The sequence below is a fragment of the Cygnus olor genome, chromosome 10 (genome assembly GCF_009769625.2).
Source record: "Cygnus olor isolate bCygOlo1 chromosome 10, bCygOlo1.pri.v2, whole genome shotgun sequence".
Classification (NCBI taxonomy): Eukaryota; Metazoa; Chordata; class Aves; order Anseriformes; family Anatidae; genus Cygnus; species Cygnus olor.
Genome location: NC_049178.1, coordinates 18,218,005 through 18,239,274, shown reverse-complemented (window position 1 = coordinate 18,239,274; position 21,270 = coordinate 18,218,005). Strand labels below are relative to the sequence as shown.

At 49.9% G+C, this 21,270-nt stretch overlaps 1 long non-coding RNA gene across 1 annotated transcript in view; it reads left to right on the top strand.

Moving 5' to 3' along the window:
* Positions 1 to 21,270, top strand: part of LOC121075445 — a 46,684-nt gene that overhangs the window by 7,217 nt on the left and 18,197 nt on the right. Inside the window, exon 2 of the long non-coding RNA XR_005822968.1 lies at positions 11,405 to 11,509. This is a non-coding gene — a long non-coding RNA (uncharacterized LOC121075445). The remainder of the gene's footprint in view (positions 1 to 11,404; positions 11,510 to 21,270) is intronic.

Here is a 21,270-nt window from a genome sequence, read left to right as displayed (position 1 = left end):
GAAAGATTTCCATCAGCCTTAATGGGCTTTTGGCTTTGACCTGATGTGGAAAGGCTCCCAGTGACTCCAGTGGGATCTATGTGCTGGTTTCACACATTGACAAAGTTAATCTTTTTTTCAAAACAATAAAGAAAGATATCTTGAAGCACTCTTGTGCCTGGGCTCAAGGCAACTTGTGGCTGACTCCTGCTTTGGCAAAAGGGGCTCAAACTGCAAAGCTCCCTTGGAGAATGCGGGTACTTCAGACAAGGTGAGGTACAGCCCCTTATCCTGTGCCCATCCTGGCCGGTCATTTCAGGAGCTGCATTTGTCCGTGGCTGCTGGAAGTGGAGCATTTCCTAATATGTAACTTATTTCAGTGCTGTTCCAGAGGCTGCTGGAATGCAGGAGACTTCCAGAGTATTTTAATAAATACAAAAATTTAAAGCAAGTGCAGACATGCTGGTTCTTGCCAACTCTCCTTCCTTTCTCATTCAGGGTGTGTGTTGCTTTTATTTTTTTCGTGAAGTACCAGCTGAAGAAAGAGCAAAGCAAGATATAATGCGGGTGGGATGGAAAACTCTCTGTCCTGCTCCTAGTTTCCAGCAAGCTCCCTGAATTGCTGGTACCACGTCATTCTGCCCCGCTGCAAGTGACCGGCCGAGCTACTCCGCAGTAAGCGCCTGTGGGATTAGAGAGCAGAGATTATGTGCAGAGCGTGTTTGGTTCTCTGATCACCCCCCGAATATAATGGCCGGGTCAATCACTTGTCAGCAAGGCCGGGCATGGAGAGGACGCTCAGGGCCAGGTACCACATGTATGTAGGTTCTCCCTCCTGGAAGAGGGATGAAGCCACAGTAACATCCCTGAGCCAGAAGCTAATCCATCCCCACGCGACCAGAAACTTATGCTCCAGAGCCACAGAAATTAGCTTCCCCCCACCTCGTCTCGAAGTTAATCCTGCCCAGAGCTGGTTCAGCACAGTCTCGCTTCCCTGGTATCTATAGGCATGGAGACTCAGCCATTCTGACATTTCTGGCTGCGAATCCTGCCCTTAGCAAACACGCTTGATGCTGATACAAGGTCTCTTGGCTGCCTGTGCTCATATCCATCTGTCGCGGTGGCACCGTGCCCGCGAGCAAGATGGTGTGCTATATTTACTGGAGCATAGGTGCCAAGCGGACCAGATGTTTTCAGCAGGAACGTGAAGCGGGGAGGCAGGGTCCCTTTTAAAAGCACTGGCTCTCTTGGCAGCGCTGCGGGGCAGCAGCTCGTGGGGGCTCCTCTCCCATCCCTAAGGGCGCTTGCCAGGGGCGAGGCGATGTCGCCCCGGCCGTCCGCAGCCCGATGCTGAGCCAGCCCCGCGGCTGGTGCCTGCAGCAAGCATCCTTGGGCTGCCACAGCCTGAGGCAGGAGGGCTCCATCTTCCTGCTGCCCTTGGGGATGGCCGTGCTGGTACCGAGGTGAGGAGAGCGTGTGATGGTGCTCGGGGCTGCATTTGGCAGCCGGGAGCGCAGCCCTCAGCGAGGTCTCAGGAGAGGCAGTAAATAAGATGTTATTTTCCTCTCTGTCTGAGCGATGACTTTCTGCCAGCTGTGTGTGAGCCTTGCTGCGGTGCCTGATCACTGTCCCTTCTCCCCTTGGCTGTGCCAGGTCCAGCGTGGGCGATGGCAGCACCCGGATGGGAAGTGGCTTGTGGCCGTGGTGGCATGCAGGGCGCTGGGAAGGGCTGCTCTTCCACTGGTTGTTCTTGTTTTTCAAGCAAGCATTAAAAAAAAAAGCATCAGTATCATTTGTGAGTGTTTTGGGAACCAACTCTTTGGTATCTGCTCTCACCAGCTACAGAAAAATCAGCCCTATAGGATTACTGGCTGCTTAAATCCAGGAATCAAGAGTGTTTGAAGTTCCTCTCTATTAACAAAACCCCTGGAGTTTTTTCTTGATATCATTGTCAGGGAGATGTTGGGGTTTGAGATAGCCATCCTGTAAGTACGCCGGTTCAGCTATCAGATGGGGATCTGAATGAAATTTGTATGCCTTGAGTTTTTTTCCTCCTGCTCAAAGAGTTGAATAAGACAAACCCCAGGTAACTCAAAGAGCAGCTGCCTGTGGACACTTCCTGGCAGTAATGCCACCCTGCCTCAGAAGAAATGGGATTCTTCAGGGTTACTTACTGGCAATAGAGAAAAATGCATTTAAAGAATGAGGAAAAAAAGGCTAAAAGTTTAAGCAATTTTTGCAAAAATCTGTCGGTTCTATATTTATTGTTCTGATTGACTTAAAAACCGAACTGCATCTGTGTTATTCCAATTAAGCAGCTCGGTGCTTCTGTGGTGTCGTAGCGAGCATCTTGTCATGAAGTCGAACTCTGGAAAATAGTTTTTAAGCTCCTGGGACCAAAACCTGTATTTTTATTGCTGTTGGCTGCTGATGTTTGTGGAAGTTGGAGCAATGACCTGATAATTTGCCAATCACCACAAAACATGCGCTGCTTAACTTTTGTTCTTGGTGTCCCATGTGAAATCTGCGCTGCTTGAGATGCTCCATGAAATATAGCAAAGCTTTTTAAATTTATGGGGAGTTGTGATAGACCTGGGAAGCTGACGCTGCTGGATTTCATACAGATGAAGCTGTCTTTTTCTTCAGTGCAGAAAGCTGAACTTCACGCCTTCAGTGTTAGCTAGTGCCATGACTTATGAGGACAAAGCAAATACGCCGAGCCAACTTCAGAGCTTGCAGCATTTGTTTGTTTTTAAGTAGGGCTGGCCAGAAAACAAAGACTTTGTGATACTACTGTAGTGAGGTCTTGCGTTTTCTTACCTTAAATTTTGAAAGCCTAGGAAACTTTTTTTTTTAAAATTTTTTTAATAAAAACTGTTGAGAAATAGAGACCCATCTCCTCCAGACAGCAACCAGCCGCAGAAGCAGAGGTGCTGTGGTGGGAGAGCTGTGACCGGAGCCGGGGTGAGGGTGAGCATTTGAGCAGTGACAGGTCTTTGGGCGTCTCAGCAGCTCTGCTCTGAGCCATCGCTTCACACTGGCTCCGGGAAATCCTCACCAGAGATGCTGCTAATCTGAGCTGATGCATTCCCCCCAAAATCCCCAGTTTCAAGAGATAAAAACATCACCCGCACGCGTGACTCATCTTTTTTAATTTTTTTTTTCCCCTTTCAAATTGATCGTGGAGCCTGTGTGTACTGCTACTAAGGGAAAGCACCTCGGGCAGCCAAATGGAGGGGGCTTTTGGGGGAAGGAAGGGGCAAAAAGTCCTCAGTGAGTGAGGAGGCTGATGGGCACTGCTGGTCGGGGGCAGACAGACCCTGCTCACTGCACGGGATCCAAGTGTGACAGGCAAGGGGAGAGCTTGGGCAGGTTGGGAGGGCTCAGGAAGGCTTCTGACCTTCCCAAATAGACGAGGAAACCCCCCCGTGAGGCTCGCCCCTGTTGGGGGAAGGCTGGAGAGAGGCTAAGGGTGAGAGGGGCTCCTCTTGGCCAAACCACTGACAACCAGGTACAGCAACTCGGATCCTCGAGGTGTATTTAACGAGATTGAAGTTCCCTGTTTGCTCTCCCTTGCTCTCTTCCAGTCCTAATTAACTCCTGCTTAAGCTCCCCATACCCAGCCGTTGAGCTCCGCAGAGGCTTGGGGTCCTGCAGGTGGGTGCCTGTGGGGTGCCCCTGCCCTGAGATGAGGTACAGCAGCACCGCAGCACCTGCTCCCTTGTCTGCTGCTACTTCCATCAGAAGGCAGCATTTCGGAGCAGAGGGAATGTATATGTATGTAATATATATGTATATTTTTCCTCTCCCCACCCCTCTGTCTTCAGTTCCTCCCCTCCTCGGGGACTGGGCTCCTCGCTGTGAGGAGCACACCAGCTTGTTTTGGGGTACTTTCCTCTTGTGGCACGGCTGTGGGGATGATCTCTGACAGCAGAGAGGTGCTTTGTGCTGTCACCCTGTGCGGTGTGGGCACACGGGGACCCTGGTTATCCGTCAGGGTGTGGAGCAGCTGCCACAGCAGTGTCCCTGGAGTGGGTGGGAGAGGAGTGGTGTCCTCAGGTCAGTGGCAGATGGAGGAGACGAGGTGATGGAAGAGAAGTCACTCAGCTGTCTGTCCCCTGTGTCCCTTTGTCCCTCCCAGCAGCTGCTCATCCTCCCGCGGCTGGGACGTCCTGGGCTCTGCCGAAGGAGAAGCCACCTTTGAAGGGTATTTTTAACATCACCTTCCGAAAATGTAAAGGCTAAAATCTCCTGGCAGACAGAGAGCTATTCTTCTCTCTGATGAAGAAACTATTTCCTTGTACATCTGGTTCATATTTTTCTTTAGGTTTCTGCCAGAAACAATTCTGAAAACAAAACGCAGAGCAGAGTGAATGTATACATTCCTGAAGGATTCCTTCACCGCTCCTCTCTGACCCAAACCTACAGCCCTCCTTACCAACCTTTTTCATTTCTTTTTAATTAGTTTTCCTTTCAAAATGTGAAAACATATGGCCTGATTAGCTCTGGAACACTGCTGCCTGCATCATATAAAATGATCTACGTTTAGAAAGTAATTACAGTGAATACAACAAGAAAAATATTCTGGTGCAGAAACTGTTGTTTTTGTTTTTTTTTTCTACTTGTTTAAGCCCATTATCTCTCCAGTCAGATTTGTCTGGAAATCCTTATTAATGGCTGCATTACATGATTCTTGCTGCTCTGAAATGTTGCATTTTTCTCAGAAATCCAGGTTTTAGCCCCCAGAAGGGGAAGTGGTGCTGTTTGGAGACGTGGTTAGGCTCGGTGCGCAGCCCTGCGGCACCTTTCCTGTGCTGGTTGATGCCGCTGAAGTGCCGCGGACACGGTGCCGGGGCAGCATCAAGGGTGTGCAGCTGGCTGGGTAGGGGGTCAAAACCCAAAAGTAAACCAAAAAAAAAAAGCAACGGGAGAGAGGCATCCCAGTTCTGCTGTACCTAAACTGCAGTAACTGAGAGGGACGGGATGGGAAACGGGTGGGTCGGTACGTCCGAGCGCTGTGAGCACCTGCGCACGAGATGAGCCCCGTGGTGCTGTCATAGCACTGAAGTGCTGCCCCTGTCGCTGCTGTTGGGGAGGGAAAGCCTTTGACAGCCATTGGCCTTCCCTAATTGGGAACAGAGGTTGTGCATTAAGAAAGAAATGTGTAGTCCCAAATTATTTATGTTCCTAGTGGGAGCAGCGCGGTTGCTGCTTTGCAGTCAGCCTCTGCTCGTGTTTTTTTGCCAAGGTATCCAGAAAATGTCTGAGCTCAGACCACTCATTCTGCAGGCAACCCGACAGCAATGTTTGCAAACATCTCATCGAGTGGGGCTTGCGTTGTTGCTGATACAGAGAAAAAAGTCTGGGTGGGGAGTAGGATCCCCTCTGTCCCCCCCGAAGAGCTCTCTAATTTCTATTGGGGAAGAAATTCGGATTTCTTTAATTTCTAGCTTAGTTTCTTTGCAAAAAGAACGAGTGCAAAACATCTGTGGGCTTTGTGAAGGCGGTCTGGGCTGATCGCTTTACTGGGAGCAATCTGGTCCTGTTCTAACTCGACCTGAGGAGGGAAGGGTTGGCTCACACGTTGCAGGCGGCACGGCAGCTCTGGGTCCATCCACGGAGCTCAGCGATGCTGCAGGGTGCTGAGCCCAGCCCTGCGAGGACCGGGGACTGCTCCTGCCTCTCTGCAACTGAGAATCAGCCGGTCTGGGCAGTGGGAAAAGAGCTAATTTGCTGTTTCGTGTAGTAGCTGGGTCTCATTAGGCTCAGCTGGGCGGACGAGAGGTCAGGGCTCGCAGTGAGAGGGCCGGGAGGACCTGAGCTGCCATCAGCGGGGCTGCGGTTTCAGGTGGGGACGGAGGAGGGCAAGTGGTGGCGGCTGGAGTATGACCCCACCAGCACATTTCTGGTCACTTTTTAACCCAATATAGTTGTTTATTCAAACGTGCAAGTGCAGGGAGCTGTGCTCGCAGCAGGAGCGGGGCAGTCCTGGCTCAGACAGGGGGGCCGTGGGACGGGGCTGCTCTCTGCCACGGTGCTGAGCCAGAGCCTGCTGCCCTCCTGCAGAGAGCTGCTGCTTTCCCGCTCCTCATTGCTGCTCCCTCGTCCTGCTAAAACACTGAAACGACTGATTACAAAAACGGGAAAGGATTAAAATCGCTAAAAGCAATGCAAAGGGAAGAAAATAGATGAGCTAGCAAAGGAACGGGCTTATCGCTTCTTGAGCAAACAAACAAGTGAAAGCTAATTTTCCAAGCCAGCAATTGAATGATTAATGAACCACCTCGTGATTAACCCTTCATCACAAGCTCACCTCCTCCAGATAGCTGCTCTGCATGGCTCTTGCTCTCTTACACATTGGAATAAAGATGCAGTTTGATGGTCATAAATCTGCAGCTCAGGTTGTATTTCAAAGGACTTTGACATAGCAGGGATATCTGGGGAAGGAAGAAAACATGTTGTAAAGACGTTCCAGATGTACAACGTACAGCTTTGTCTCAAGCACCACCCGTTTGTATGTTTTTTTCCCAGCATGCCATCAAAATAACCTCTTTGACATAGGAACAACATTTTTAAAAATATGAACTTGTCTTTTTTACTGCATTTTGTTAAATGATTAATTTGCCTTATATTAACTTAAAATGAGCTCATTAAAAGATTTCTTTTTTTTTCTTTGAAAGCACTGCTCATTATACTATCATTTTAAGTAATTAAATCAGAATAAATGGCTCTGTGAAGCTATTTTAATGTAACATCTAATTATATCTGACCTAGACGCTGAACTATAATCATTAACTACATGAACTGTGTAATGTTCTGCAGACTCTTTAATAATTTATACAGGCTGGATTCAGCTGCGTGGCGTTGTAAGCTGAAGTCATTAGATACCACGCACCTGTAGTCTGCGGGGGGCTGCTGGTCAGAGGCTGATTTTTAGGCTGTTTTTCCCCAGCGCAGCATCAGGCTCGTGGAGCTGCCAGCTCGGTTTGGCCAGGCTGGGTGGCTTCTCCTTTATTTTGTGTACAAGGATGGAGCACGTGTGTCCTGGGCACGTGTGTCTTGATGTTTCCTTCTGTTGGACTCTCTAATCAAGGTAATACATTTACACCAGGTGTATTTAAGCTACATTAGACTATAGCTTAGACATTTTTCCATGTGTGGCCACAACGCTCAGTTCCAAGAAGCTTTGGCTTTTGCTAATAGTACCATTGCTGTTTCCCTTCCACCGAGGCTCAGGCTGTGCCTCCATTTTAAACAAAATTTTCTCATCTGTTTGCATCCAGACTTCTGTTCCCTGAAAGACTCGCTCACGTAAGAAGTACTCCTTAAAATAAGCGTGTGGGGGGAAGAAAGATAGGCTTGTGGGGCTCTGAACCTCTCCCTGACTCGAACAGAAAGAGGGGTTGGGTGCTGCCATCGCCACGGATGGCCCATCCATCCTCCCGTGTGTCGCCGCTGGGCTGGGTGCCTTGTGGAAGGGGACCACGAGCACCATGTTGCAGCCCATCCAAAAATTGCTGGTGCCACCTATTGGTGGAAAGCTGCCGGCTAGAACATGATTAATGCGTGCGGTTGTGCCCTCTGCATCTCGTTTCCCAGCGGGCAGGTGGGTCGAGCCAGTCCTGCTGTCGGTTTTGCCGTCGGTTACCGGTGGCAAGCGTTGCTCGCGTTCCTCGTGTACCTGGGGCGCGATTCGCAGGGCGGCGAGGTGGTTCGTGGCAGTGGCTGCGTGCGGCCCTAGGGGAGCGAGCAGAGAGCTGGGGAGGGCGCGCCGAGCAGCCGGGCTTGGAGAAATGGGTGGTTTTGGGTGTCCCCGTGAGCCTGCTTGGCTTAGAGATGGTGGGCGTTCCTCTGCCTCTGACCGTGGTCAGGACATTGGGAGAAGGCGGCGTGTTTTACCGTGCAGATGGCGACGCTCGTGCGGGGCTCAGAGATGGGAAATCGCCCCGAGACATCACCTGGAGAGGGATGCAGAGCCTGGGGGATCCTCCAGCCTCGCAACGGAGCTGAGCGAGAGCTGGATCCCTGCCTAGGGCCCTGCTTGCCGCTGCCTTGGTGCGCGAGACCTTTAGCCAAGCCCCGATAGGCAACAAAAAGGCACGCTGGCCTCCTGCCTGGTGTGCTTAAGGAGTTTTATAGCTGTCATACAGCGCAGACCTATATTAGCATCAGGTTTAATACTCCCGGGAAACATCCAGCCACAGCACTGACATCATGGACTAAAGGCTCCAAAGGTTCACTTGCTTAAGTGGCTATTTGTAACAGAGTCTTTTAATAAAAGCTCATTAAAGGGGAGCTCCTGCCTGAGCCTGGTTTCTGAGGCAGCCGGACCAGAGCACCGAGGGCCAGCCTCGCCAGACATTTTGGGAGCGTGGGGGGAGCAAGCAGGCCCTGCAGGGACCCGGTCGGGGCTGGAGAGAAGCGCTGGGTATTGTGTGGGAGCTAATTCCTACTGCTGGTGTTGGAAGGGCTGGTGGGAGGGAGACCAGAAGGGCTCAGGCTCATCCCCAGTTCCTCCTCCCCATCCTAATTGCTGATTATTTTAGCCCCCAAGCAAGGGGCAGAGGGTGCGGAGTGCTCCCGAATTAAGCCGCAGGGATGTTGGTGCTCCCCCTACACTGCGTCCCTGAGCCACGGCTTGCAAGGAGCAGCCCTGTGCCACTGCCACCACTGATGCTCTCGTGGCAGCCTGAACCTGAACCACAGACTGCACGCAGGGCTTTCTTATTTTCTGTTGCAGTTTGGCTGAGTCTTTTTTACCTTGTGCTTCAAGAATAATCTGAATTCTAGGGAAGAGTTTTTTTTTAACGCCTGTCTCCTCTGTAATTTTTCTGTCATGCCATGGAGAGGAGCTGCTTGAAAGATTTCAGCAAAGAAATTATTCTCTACTTCAATCCTAGTTTTTTGTTGTTTTTTTTTTTTAAATACCTAAAAAATTACTCTTTGATGTGAAAATTATATGCACTTAGAGATATGCTAATATGAAAATGATTCGAGAAATGTTGAGCATGGAGAACAGCTCATTTCCAGGCACTCTCCTTCCCCACCTGCATCTCAGACAACCTCGGTCTCATCCTTCCCCGCGCAGGTCTCTGTCTAAAGCCACGTTATTTACGTTGCACAAGCTACTCCTCTTTTAAATAGGTATAAAAGCAGATTATTTGTGTTTGTGTTAGGGGATTTTTTCTGTTTTCCAAGTGACGAGTATGCCAGTTTGGTGACTCTTTAATGTGTGGCTTTGCCAGACAGATGGTGCTGAGGTACCAGCTCAGGCGATGTTTAAGGAACAGCTGCACTTTCTGGGGGCTGCACACCCATCCTGAAGCCCTCATTGGTCACGGCAGAGCTAAAGCTCCTCCACCCCTGGTGCTGAGCAAGTTCAAAGCGGTCCCAAGCTCCCCCTGCTTTTCGTTTTGCGTGGATAAAAGCTTGCTGCTGGCTGAGCTAACGCTGCCGGCCTCGGCCACTGGTTTTGAGGGGCTGCAGCCTGGTCTGGTGTCCGTCTGCTTTCAGAGGTGTTCTGCCTGTAGGTCTTTACATATGCAAAATGTGATAAGCTGGGGAGAGCGGGATGATGGTAGAGCAGCAGCTGGGATCGTATCTTCATGTCTTCTTCCCTTGCTGGCTTCAAAAGTAGGATTTGGAGTCCGCAAAAGCAAGGCTGGTATCATCACAGCGAAGGAGGACTTTGTTTGCAGCAGGTGCCCTGCTGGGTGCCCGGTGTGGCAGCTGAGATAGGAAGAGCTTCGCAGGAAGCCTGAGAAGTGGGAGATGCTTTTTGCCTGTGAAGCTACCGAGTCCTGAGGTTTAACATGCCTCTGCTGGTGTCGCTCCTGTCCTTTAATGTCCCTATTGCATGGGGCCCGTTCCTTGCGGCTGCTGTCCTGGCAGCCACTCAACTCCAGCAAGTCGTGCTGGGGAGAAAACCCCCAAAGCCAGCCCAATATATCAATTTCCCAACTGTTTTACTGAGCGGCTCCAAATCCATTGGTTACGGTGATGAACTCAAGGCTCCCCAGAGGACGAACCCGAATTTCACCGAAATTTGCAAACCACACTGTGCCACAGCTGCGTCGCCTTGGTGTATTATGTGGTTCCAGATCTGCTCTGAGAGACACTGAAAACCCACATGAAATTTAAAATACGCATTTCAAGAAGTGCAGTGCCTTCCCACGGGGATGGCACCTGAGGAGGGTCCCCAAAAATCGGAGTAGATGACGCAGGCAAGCGGGGTTTCCCTTTAACAGGTGTTAAGGGTGCAGGATACAGAGCCTCGTGGGGCTGGCAGCTTCTGCTCGGAGTTGCGTTACACGTCCATCCGAGTCCAACAAAAGCTGGAATCCAGCAGCTGGGGGTGGACCTGCTCTTCACGCCTGGTTTCCACTGGAACCTCGCTGCAGGTTGGCTGTGTTTCTGGCACGCACTGAGGGCTCTCGGCTCGCCCCGATCCTGCAGCGTGGCTCAGATCCCCAGCCTGGAGCTTGCCCTTTATTTTGCATCAGTGTTAAACAGACTGCTTAATCTAAAACTCGCGTGCAGATTTGAGGGCTTGGGTATAGGCGAAGCTTTTCTGCTTTCTGTCCTGAACTTAAATAACTTGGACACATGCGGGCAGCGTTTTAGTCCTGCCAAGGGGAGGAGAAACATGAATTTTTCCTCCAGCAAGGCCAGTTCTGAATGGGCTTGGCTTATTCCAGGGGGGAAATAATGTCCTAGGGTAAGGCACTGGAGAAACTGGCCCTATCTATGAAGCCTTATGGTAAATAAATCAATTGTAACAAGCTTTGACTTTCCCATAAACGTGCCAAAGTATGAAGCATGCTTGCACGGGGTTGCGTGAGTGGTTTTGAAAGCTTAGTGTTAGCTGTTGCGTGTAAGCAGTCCTGATCCTAGAATGCCTGGGTTTCACACGGGAATGAAGACATCCTGGCTCTTGGGAGACCATTAGAGGGAAGATATTTTAAGTGTCTAAGATGTGTGTGCTGTGAGTGTATGTAAAACTGCAGGTACTTGGAGCCTGTTACCAGTGCAGCAATGAATCAAAATAAATAAATGCAAATGTCCAGAAGAACAAAAGAAACATTAAACAGGCACTGCCTTCTTTGCTGGGAAACAGCAAAGTTTCAGAGTCCATAAATAAAAACCTTCTCCTAATCTAATAAATGTTCCTGAGGTAACTGGTAGAAATACCGAACTGGTCACTGGGTTGTAAGGGAGCATATTTCACTCCTGCCCAGCAAAAGGACCTGAAGCCTGCGCAGCTGAGTTGATTCATAGCCATTTGTAATGTCCCGGTTATCCCCAGTCGCAGCAGGTTTTGTGCAGCAAGCATTCCACTATGTCAATGTCTTGTTAATATTTTGGGGGGAACAGAGAACAAACAGATCATAGTTCGCTGATTTTTTTTTTTTTTTCTGGTGAACAGGCTACTGATAATGCTGGAAGCCTGCACAGAAGTGACTGCTTGATGTGCTCGTCGGTGGAGGCCACAAAACTTCCTTTGAACTTCAGAGCGGAGGAGAGCACCCAGGTGGGTCACTGCCCGCGGCACGCCGGGATGGATGCGAGCACCACCAGCTCCTGCGGGGCTGAGGTGGATACGTTGAGACAACCTCCCAGCTGGTGTAAGCTGTGTTTTGCTGTGATCTGTGCAGAAAAATCAGAAAGGTTTGGTTTGAGCATCCCTGTTACGTCGGGCGTTTCTTCTCATCTTTCTGCCTATGACAAACACAACCTGCGTGACTGTACTTCACAAAATAAACCCAACAGAGAATCCTTGCGGTGTGTCAGGACAGATGACAATAGCCCATTTCCTCTCAGGGTGTGCTGCGAGGGTCTGCTCCCTTTGCAGCTCGCCCCTTGCTCAGCATCCTTTCCACTCGCGGGTGGCCACATCTGATGCTCCTTGGCCTGGAGGCGGTGCGTGGCCGTGGGCGATGTGGGTGCTGCTCGTGGGCTTTCATCCGAAACCTGCCAGAGGCCCTGCGGGCTGGGTGCTGCTGGGGAGGAAGGATGTGAGAGGGCTTTTGTTTGGTTTGGGTTCTCTTTATGCTGACCTGAAGGAAAGAAGGCTAAATGTGGTGTACAGTCTGTGCTATCACTCATGAGGATATCCTCTCAGTAATCCATATCTACACGGGCCCTGGTATTTTTCCAGGGCAGGATGGTTCCTGGAGTCTCCTTAGATGTGTTTCAGCTGTAGTATTTTAGAATACCATAGGTGATGTAGGGTTTTTCATATATACACAGATGAGAAAAGCCTCTTTACCTGAAAGAACCCAAGCGCACAAACAAAACGATGTGATTTCTGAACAGCCCTGCTTTTTAAGGACTTAGAGTCAAATTGTGCTCAAGTGTTGGTGGTTTGTGCTCTGGGAGCTGGGCACCTGGAAAAGGCATTGGCGTGGCGACCGGCTGCGCGAGGTGTCGATTTTGGCAGGGGGGTCTGGTGTTCTGCGGGGCTCCTCGGAGCCTGTGTTTTCATTTTATTTGGGGAGAAACTCAGCAAATATCTTAAATCTGGAGACGCCACTTCATGTGCAGCCTGTTTTCAGAGCTATGAAGAATAGCAAGCCTGTGCACACGAAATTTTGATCACGCAGCCAGAGGGTTTAGGTGGAGGATTTTAGGAGAAGTGACAGCTCTGTGCTCCATGCCTGTCCGCAGTGCAGGGTGAGCATCCCATGCATGTTTCTCATCCAGCTGCAGCTCCTTTGTGCCATACATGTTCCCCAGAGCCCTGGGGAGGAGAGGCATGGGTCTGCATCGTGGGCTTGGGGAGAATGGGTGCTGACAGCCTGATTTCTGCATCCGGCCAACGGCCCCTTCCCACGCTGTGCCAAGGCTTGGCTCTCTGCTTTCTCAGCCTTTCAGCACAAAGTGGTGACATCCAGGGAAGCACTAATGGGGAACAGCATTTGTAGGAGATCGTCAGGGAAAGATGAAACTCCAGGACTGAGTAGGAGTCTAATTCCCTTATTTCAAACGGTATTTTCTGAGTTAGGTGATAATCAGTAGGCCTTCACCGTTTAATTAAAGGGCTTTGTGAGGCAAATGATGCAGAGAACGTGCAGCCTGGGAGAGGAGCTGGAGGTAAGGGATGCTTGGTGGTGTCCGTGTGGTTTTAAAGTCTGACTGTCTTCCTCATTGGGAGGAGGGCCCAGTCCCTGTGAGCAAACTGGGCAGTTTCTGTAGCTCCTCTGGAAGTGGGGAGGTTCGGAAGGGGAGGAGTGGATAGGAAGCAGCATCACCAGCCAGCTGGGGAAGGTGCACCTAGAGAAGCTAATGGCAGTCTTGCTGCTCCTACCGGTGCAGTGGTAAGCGCAGGCGAGGCTGTGTTGTCTTCAAATATTGATGTGTGACCTCCAGACAGCGCTTCAGAAGTGTACACTGATGCTCTTCAAGTTTCATTAAAATCCAGGGGAGCTTTGTCACTACCTTCTATAGGAAAGATGATATGCCAAGATTGGTGCTTGAAGAACTTTTCAGTAGCAGTACTACAAAACAAATGTGTGTCTGTGTGTGTGTGTGTGTGTATATATATATATTTAAAACTCCAACTATTGCAATAATCAGTCGTGTTTTAGAGGAGGCTTCTTTGGTGACGCTTATCTTTCCACATTTGAAAAATGTAACTTAGTGCAGATTAATTCTGAGTTTACTTTTCATAGTGCCTGCTATAATTTCTGCAGTTCTCCAAAGAGACTTGGCCCCTTGGATTACGAGCCTTCTTGGGTATAAGTTTAATTCTTCAAACTTCTAAGATTGCTACTAACTTTGTCCGGTAAATGGTTTTGGTCCAGATGTGAAACTGAGAAAAGGAGAGCCTACATACAGGAAGATCAACCTTCATAAGAGCTTTGTCCCACAGCTGAACCAGATTATCTGGCTTCCATTTTCAGCCCATGTTTGGGACCTAGGTGAATATAGCAATGTGGGTAATTAGTGTGTACTAGGCAAGGAGGATCATTTGACACTAAGCTTTTACATTAAGATTGCAGGAAGCCTGCCTGGACTCTCAGCATGAATGTGATCAGATCCATATGAGGACAGGGATATCAAATTCCCCAGCTTCCCGCAAAAAATGTTGTGATTAATCATGCTGAGAGTTGCAATTAGACCAAATAAAAGCAGCATGTTAAAGGAGCAAAGAAGGAGGTGATGTGAGTGTTATTAATGAGCAGGAGTTTTTGGCTTTGTAGTGTTTTTTCAGCAGCGCTTGCCTGAAATGTGTCAAACAAATAGAAGCGAGATAAATGCAGAATCAGCTGGCTGCACGTTACCCACGAGGATTTAAAATGAGGGTTGGGGAGAGGAAGAAAGATCATAATTACCCAAAGGAAAAGGGCTAAATCCATGGAGTGAAATAGTTATTAATGTTAATTGTGGCCATCATTACACAGATGTGGGAGGCAGTGCCATGTGAGGCTTCATTCGCACACCGCACTGGAGAAATGGTTGATGGGGATGAGCGTTTAAGGCCAGCTAAAAAGGAGATGGGTCCATCAGGTCCCCTCTGAGCACTTGTCCCTGGTAGCGGTACGGACCTGTGGGAGGTGAGGAGACCGGAGAACCTTCATTAATTGGAAGAACCACACTGGAAAAAAATATCCTGTGCTGAGCTTGGCCGTTATTCATCTACCCTTGGAGCTCCTCCATCAGCAGAATGATGCATCGCTGATTGTGATCTACTGTAAGCTTAATTAATCTATCGTACAACACCTTTTCTGAGGCTTGCCTGAACTTTGACAGCAACACTTAATCTGGCTTTCGCTTCCTCTTCTTCCGTTGGTTATAACCTTTGCAGTGGGTGGGTTTATGTTGGTCCTTTCAGTAAGTTTTATGGCTATACAGCTTTCCTTATCTGTTTTTGTGCTGTGTGCTTGCAGAGATTTACGGGCTGAAGTATTAGATGCGGAGCAGGAAAAGGGGAAATGGAGCTAAAGGTATTAAAATCCTGGAATTCAGGCACTGAAGGAATTAAGTCTTTTAAAGAAATGACAGGAAAACCTGAACTAGAACCAGTAGGTGAAATCCCTGTACTCTGGCCTCTGAAAAGAACAGGCTGGGACTGCAGCCCTGGTCCTGCAGCTCATGCTGAGGAAATATAGAGACTGTCAGGGAACTACGTGAGAGCTGCGTGCCTTTTGCTGACAGCTACGGCTCTACCTGCGCTTGTAGATCTGGGTTGTGTAGGGCACGGTGATGGCTGCAGGACCCGGTGATACACACAGAGCCTGGTATATCCCCGGTGCTACCGGTGGTGCAGTGTCAGCAAGCTGTACCTCTCCTCTTGCCTCTGCTCCCGTGGCCTTAGGCCACAAAGTCCTGTAATTGCTTCTGTCTCCGGGCACCGGTGAAGAAATAAGGTCGGTCTTTTGGGATGAGCTGTGCCCCCGCCTCAGCTGCAGTGCAGGGCTGGCTCTGGGAAGCGCCTGGCCTGCTTTTACATCCCTGCTGCATCAGCCATGTGAGTGGCTTCCTCCCGCTTCCCTGGCCTCAAGGTCACGTCGGCTGTTCCTGGTCTAATGGAGTTTTTGTCATATTTATTAGGCGTTTGCGTATATCTTGCCAGTCAGCCTTTGAAGCCGTCCTCTCCCGTACCTGCGTCTTGTTCATTCATCTGCCCGGTTATTGGCTGTATTTGGGTATTATGTGGATCAGAGTGGTGTAGTTATTAATTTAGGCTTTGGGCTTTTTCATAGGGCTTTAAAAATAAACTTGGATAGTGCAAAACACTGAAGTAAGCAAGGCCTCGGTGTGTTGGCTTGTGGCCCCTTCCCAGCCAGGCTGTCTTTTAAAAAGTCTTTTAATTATAGAGACCAAGTCCGTGTGCTCATCTCCTGCCTCGAACATGGGGCTCTGAGTTGTAAAGCCTGGACTTCAGTTCTTAGCTGAAGTAGGCCAACAGCCGTCATCCTCTTTATTTCAGTTAGTGAGGACTTGGGAGAGCATTGAATATTTGGCTTTTTGTTGCAGCGATTCTATCCCGTGCTATCTGAGCCATTGCTGCTCCTCCTGTCCCCTGGCATAGCCCACGACGTGCTCTGCTGTTTACCTCTGGGGCTGAGCTACTTCCCTTGTCAAGTCCTGCGTGTCTGCCTATTAATGACTCTTCCTTCTGCTTAGGTGCAGCCGCTTACCTGCTTAAACACCTCCAAAATGCTCATTTTAACCAAAACAATGTTAATTTGGAGCAGATGCCTAAGTGCATCTTAGAGAAAATTGCTCATGACTATAGACCTGTCATCGCTCCGCTCACAGGCACATTTTCGCTTGCTCATGTGGTGACCACCTGCCGCCGCTGGTAACGCGCTGAGGGCCTCACGGCCAGAGCCCAGCCTCTGCCTTTGTTCTCCACCAGGGAGATTTCTTCCCAGGCTCCGGAGCCTTGCTCGTGTGTGGAGGCCGTACAAGCCCATCTCCCCAAATTTCGTTGTCTGAATGTTGATGTAGGCCCGAAGCACTCCTTGCTGCCTGAGAAAAGTCTTAAGGCGAGGCTTTGTCAGCTCTGTCCCCAGCAACGCTCGCTGGCTGCCTTACGGCCTCATCTAAGGAGAGGCAGTTGGCAGCGCGTTGGCAGGCCTGACTCCCGGCCCCGAAGGAGCAGGCGGGTCTTGTGTGGTCCTCAGCTCTGTGCATCTCTCCACGTTCAGCCTCTGACACGGGCCTTCCTCGTGGGTGCAGCCCAAGGGCTGCTGGTATGCATGGGATTTCACCCGGTGTCAAGGAACAGCCTCCGAGGAAGGTGGGACAGTGCAGTGCCCAGTGTAATAGCTTGGGAACAGCTCTCGAAAGGTGCGCGCAGTCCTCCAGGGCTGGGAACAGATGAGACATGTTGAGAGCTGCTTTTTATAAAAGGAGTTAGCTTTTTGTTCTCGTAAGTCAAGGGAAAGGCCCTGAGTTTTTAATCAATATATTGGTTTTCAGTGCAAGCCCCTCAGGAAAGTGGTACACGCTGTCCCCAGGCACTGCTCAGCTCTCTGTACCAACGGGGCTGCCGTCTCAGCGCTGATTTAGTTTTGATTCTTTAAAAAAAAAAAAAAAAAAGAGAGAGAGAAAAAAGAAAAAGAGAAAGTAAAGGCTCTATATAAAACTCCCTTTTCCTGGTATCTTGTCAATATTCATTGAATTCAGGGAGAAAACTGAGTACAAAAATCATTCTGGGATCATAAGAGACCGTTCCTGTGGACGCTCTGTGTCAGTCAGAGTTTTGTCTTGCACAAATGGCTGTGATGAGCGCGTGGTGCGTCTCCTGGAAATCGCCTGCAGCCAAAGTTTTGTCATCCTGTGGCTTTTGTCCTGGAGGGGCTCTGTCCATCCTTGACGGGTATATGCAACCCTGAGAAGGCAGAGAGCAGGATTTGGCCGGACACACCTGGTTTAATTTACCTCTGCTGGACTAGCCTGTACATCTGGCGTGAGCCCTCCCACCCCGTGCCACTCCTCAGCAGGCTCTCAGCCCGCTCCTGGTGCTGTGCCAGCAGGATCCCGGTGCTGCACTTCAGCCTGTGACCTCCTGCTTCCTCTGGGAAGCTGTGGGCTGCTTCAAGGAGCCCGTGACAGGCAGCGTGGTGAGGGAAGCTATTGCTGGGAAATCCCACATTCAACAGCCTCTGCTGGAAAAACTGTAAGTGCCCACAAAATTACAGAGGGTCAAAATCCACCTGTAATTGTAACTTCTTTCTTCTTAATTTCACAAGTGATAAATTCAGCTCCCTCAGACAAGCCAGCGTGGATCTGGAGTATGTTCAGTCATCTGTGTTTTTTAAAGCAAACAAAAAACACTTTAGGCTCATTTGGGGCAGAATCTTCTTACACCGTCCTATGTAGTTTTCTGATACAGCGTGCCTGGGATCCCAGGTGCATCTCCCAGACAAGTGCAGCCCCTCTGCTGGGAAGTGACGGATGATATTTGAATGCAGGAAAGAAAAAAATGCAATTGGGAAAGTAATAAGGAACGCTTCTTACCTGGGCAGCAGGCTCTGCTGTGGTTTTTCTCCCCAGCTCTGAGCTTGGTCAGCATCACTCTCCAGCCCTCTCCTTTGCACAAATTTCCAGCCCTGTTGGCTCCATCCCTGCCCATACAGTCTCAAGTGGTCAGAGATCTCTACCCGCAGCAGCTTTGATTTTCTGTCCCATCGTATGGGAGAAATTTAAGACATCTCTAGTGGACTTTGTTTGTTTATTCTGCACTTTGGCCAGCAGGGAAACTGCCTGTGCTGTGGTGTGAATTACAGTAAAATAAATAAATGCACTAATTGCTGCTGCTTTGCGTTGGAAAGGATTCTCACTTATGAAAACATCCCTGTAGGTGTAGAAAAAAGATGCGTAAGGGCCAGAGCAGGCAAATTGGCTGTCTGTCCTAATGAGCCATTAGAAAGGGTTGTTTTAAAAATAAATTATGAGCCCCGATGAAGTTCTCGTGTTGGCTTCAGCACGCTTTAGGGTAAAGCTCGTGATGTTCGTCTTTGTACAAGCACAGGAGCGGCGGTGAATGAAATTGTGTGCAGGGAAATGGAGGAGCAGCAAAGCGAGGCCGAGGTAAATGAAGTTGATGCTGTGAAGGAATTCGCACCCGCCAGAGCTGCGTGCGGGGCTGCAACCACGTTCTGCCGCACCGCGCGAGCCAGAAAATCGACACAAAAAGAAATGATGGCGGTGGGGGGGGAATGCTAATCGCCATCTTTCCTTTCATATAAATGTGTTAATGGTTTAGTAAGTGTTTCCAAAAATGTGTGTGTGGGATTAAAATAGAAACCACAGCCAAGTTTAAAACGAGCTCTTGGCTGGGGAACAGACAGTAGTGCCTGTCCTTGTGCTGCGCTGGGGGGAAGGTGCGGGTGTGTCGCTGGGGCAGCGGGATGGGGACGGGTGTAGGGTTTGTACAAGGGGCGTTCTGCTGGCTGTTTGGGGACCTCGGCCCTCCTGCTTTGTGGGAACAGCGCTCTGCATAAGCAAAAAGTAACACGTACCGAAGCATGCGAGTGTTGCCATGGAAATCGGGAGTTGTTAGTGAGAGCAGGAAAAACATGAATGATCTGAAAAACCATGGGTTGTTACAGCTTCCTACCCTCTGCTATGCGTAAAAAACCCACTGAAATAGTTTAATGAGCGGCTGGCAATCAGCTGTGCATGCATGCTGCGGCTGGAGCTGTGCAGGGAAGCAGGTACACGCTTGCACCACGCCAGCAGGACAAGTCTGGCCCACGCTCTCCATCACAGCGTTGGTCCTCAGCCGCCAGCTGGGGAAACTTTGGCCTGTGAGTGGGCACCCTGCAGTGGTGTGCTGGGCACAGACATCTCAGCAGGGAGCTCCAAGAGGAGTCAGAGCGGCATGAGACCACCCCAGCAGCAGGGCGCCCAAGGCACTCACAGTAACCCACCCCGACGGCTTTCTCGTCCCGGTGCTGGAGGCAGGAGCAGGATGCAGCTGGAGCACTGGGGGAACCCCTCCTGGTCCCAGCACCCGGGGGGACCCAGGGTGAGCGGGGAAGACTGAGAAATCTGCTCCAAAACCGATCAGATGGGAGCTGTGCTTAAATGGGCGCGACGAGGTATGGAAGTAAAATGGTTATTTTGGAACCGTGAGTTTAAATATATATACGGGTAAGGAAGGCAGGAGGCCTGCGTTGGAAATGCCAGCACACTTGCTGCTTCCAAGGGTTATTTTAAAGTCAAGATGCTGGAAACGCTGCTCAGCATGTTTCCCAGGAGCTGGAGTGCCTCCTGGAAGCGCTACGGCCGTGTTTACTGAGACAGATCCCGCTGGAGGCTGTTTGGAGCTGCTGGCAGCCCCAGGGGTTTATCTCCAGTAGTTTGGTGACCCGACTGTGCCAAGTGTCCCAGAAGGACCAGGCCTGCAGCTTGGACCGAGCCTGTGGCTCCGTAAGAGACGTGCTGTGCTGCGGGGAAGGAAATCGAATTTTCTTCTAAGGATGCTTCCGCGTTCTGTGATCCCGCTGTACATTTCAACTTGCTCTTAAAAACAAACCAACCGACCTCCAGCCACCGAGGCGTTGTTCTTCCTGGTAAAAGGGAAAGGCCAGGGTGTGATCGGGGGACTTGGTGTGAGATGGCCCCGTGGGGTGAGCGGGGCAAGGCTGGCCCTGCCACAGGCTCCGTGGCGCTCTGGCTGCGGGGACAGCGGTGGCCTCGCGTGTCGCCCGGAGGCTCTGCGGTAGGACATGGCTGTGGGGAAAGAGCCGGTCCTCCCCCCGTGCTGCTGGGACATTTTTGGTATTGCTGTGATTAACTTCTACTGTTGGCCTCCACCTGTGAGCGTATAAACTAGAGCTGTCCATTTATGAGAGGTCTCAGAGCATCATCTTACAAGGAGGGAAAGAATTTTCATTTATAATCCGTGCGCCCTATTCAGCAATGGGCTGTTCCCCCCCTCCCACTGCCCATAGACCTCTAAGTGAACAAACAAATGTCTGGAAATACAGGCAATTTAGCTCGGAAGAGATACCATCAGTGTGGTTCAGAGGTTAATGGGCATGGAGGATTTTATAACAAACCAGGCCTATAAAAAAAAAAAAAAGGAAAAGAAAAAAAGGGGGGGGGAGAGTAATCTAGTTGACATCTATTGTTCTTTGTGTAACAGCTCATCTGTATTCTATCTGGTGGAGGGCATTACAAAGGGAATTTAAAAACGTGTGCACACACGCACACACGTCTCCCTCTATACATACATGTGCACACACAAACTGAAATATAATGAGGGAAAAAGCCCCTGTAAGTTTGAACCAACAACAGCAATCCATATATCTTACTTGCTGCCAACATCCAAGCACTGAACTCTCAAGGAGCCTGGATCCCTGCCATCATCTGTCCGTGTCTGATCTCTTTGGTAAATACGACGGCTGCCAAGAATGAGGCAAACGAAAAGCGCTCGCAGATTAGAAAGACACACATGGCAGCCACTGACCTGCTGAAATCATAAAATACATCATGAAGTAAGAAAAGAGGGGAAACAATCATCCTCTCAGGGACTGCCCATCTGCTCGCATAAAGCCGCAATCATTATTGCAAATAAATACATTCAGACTGGAGAAGTCTGGGAATAATTTAGGGGGGGCTATTTCTTTCCTTTTTTTTTGTTTTTTGGAACCCTTTGGAAATTTTCCTACATAAACACCGTGATATCATCAGCCAGAAATAGATATCTATCAACTGTACCCTTTTTAATATGTAAGGAGCAAGTCTTTATTTTATAGGTGTCACTTAAGGAAAGAAATACTTCCAAGGCAGGATGGGGCCGTGGTGTTGGAAATGAAGCCCTGTGAAAAT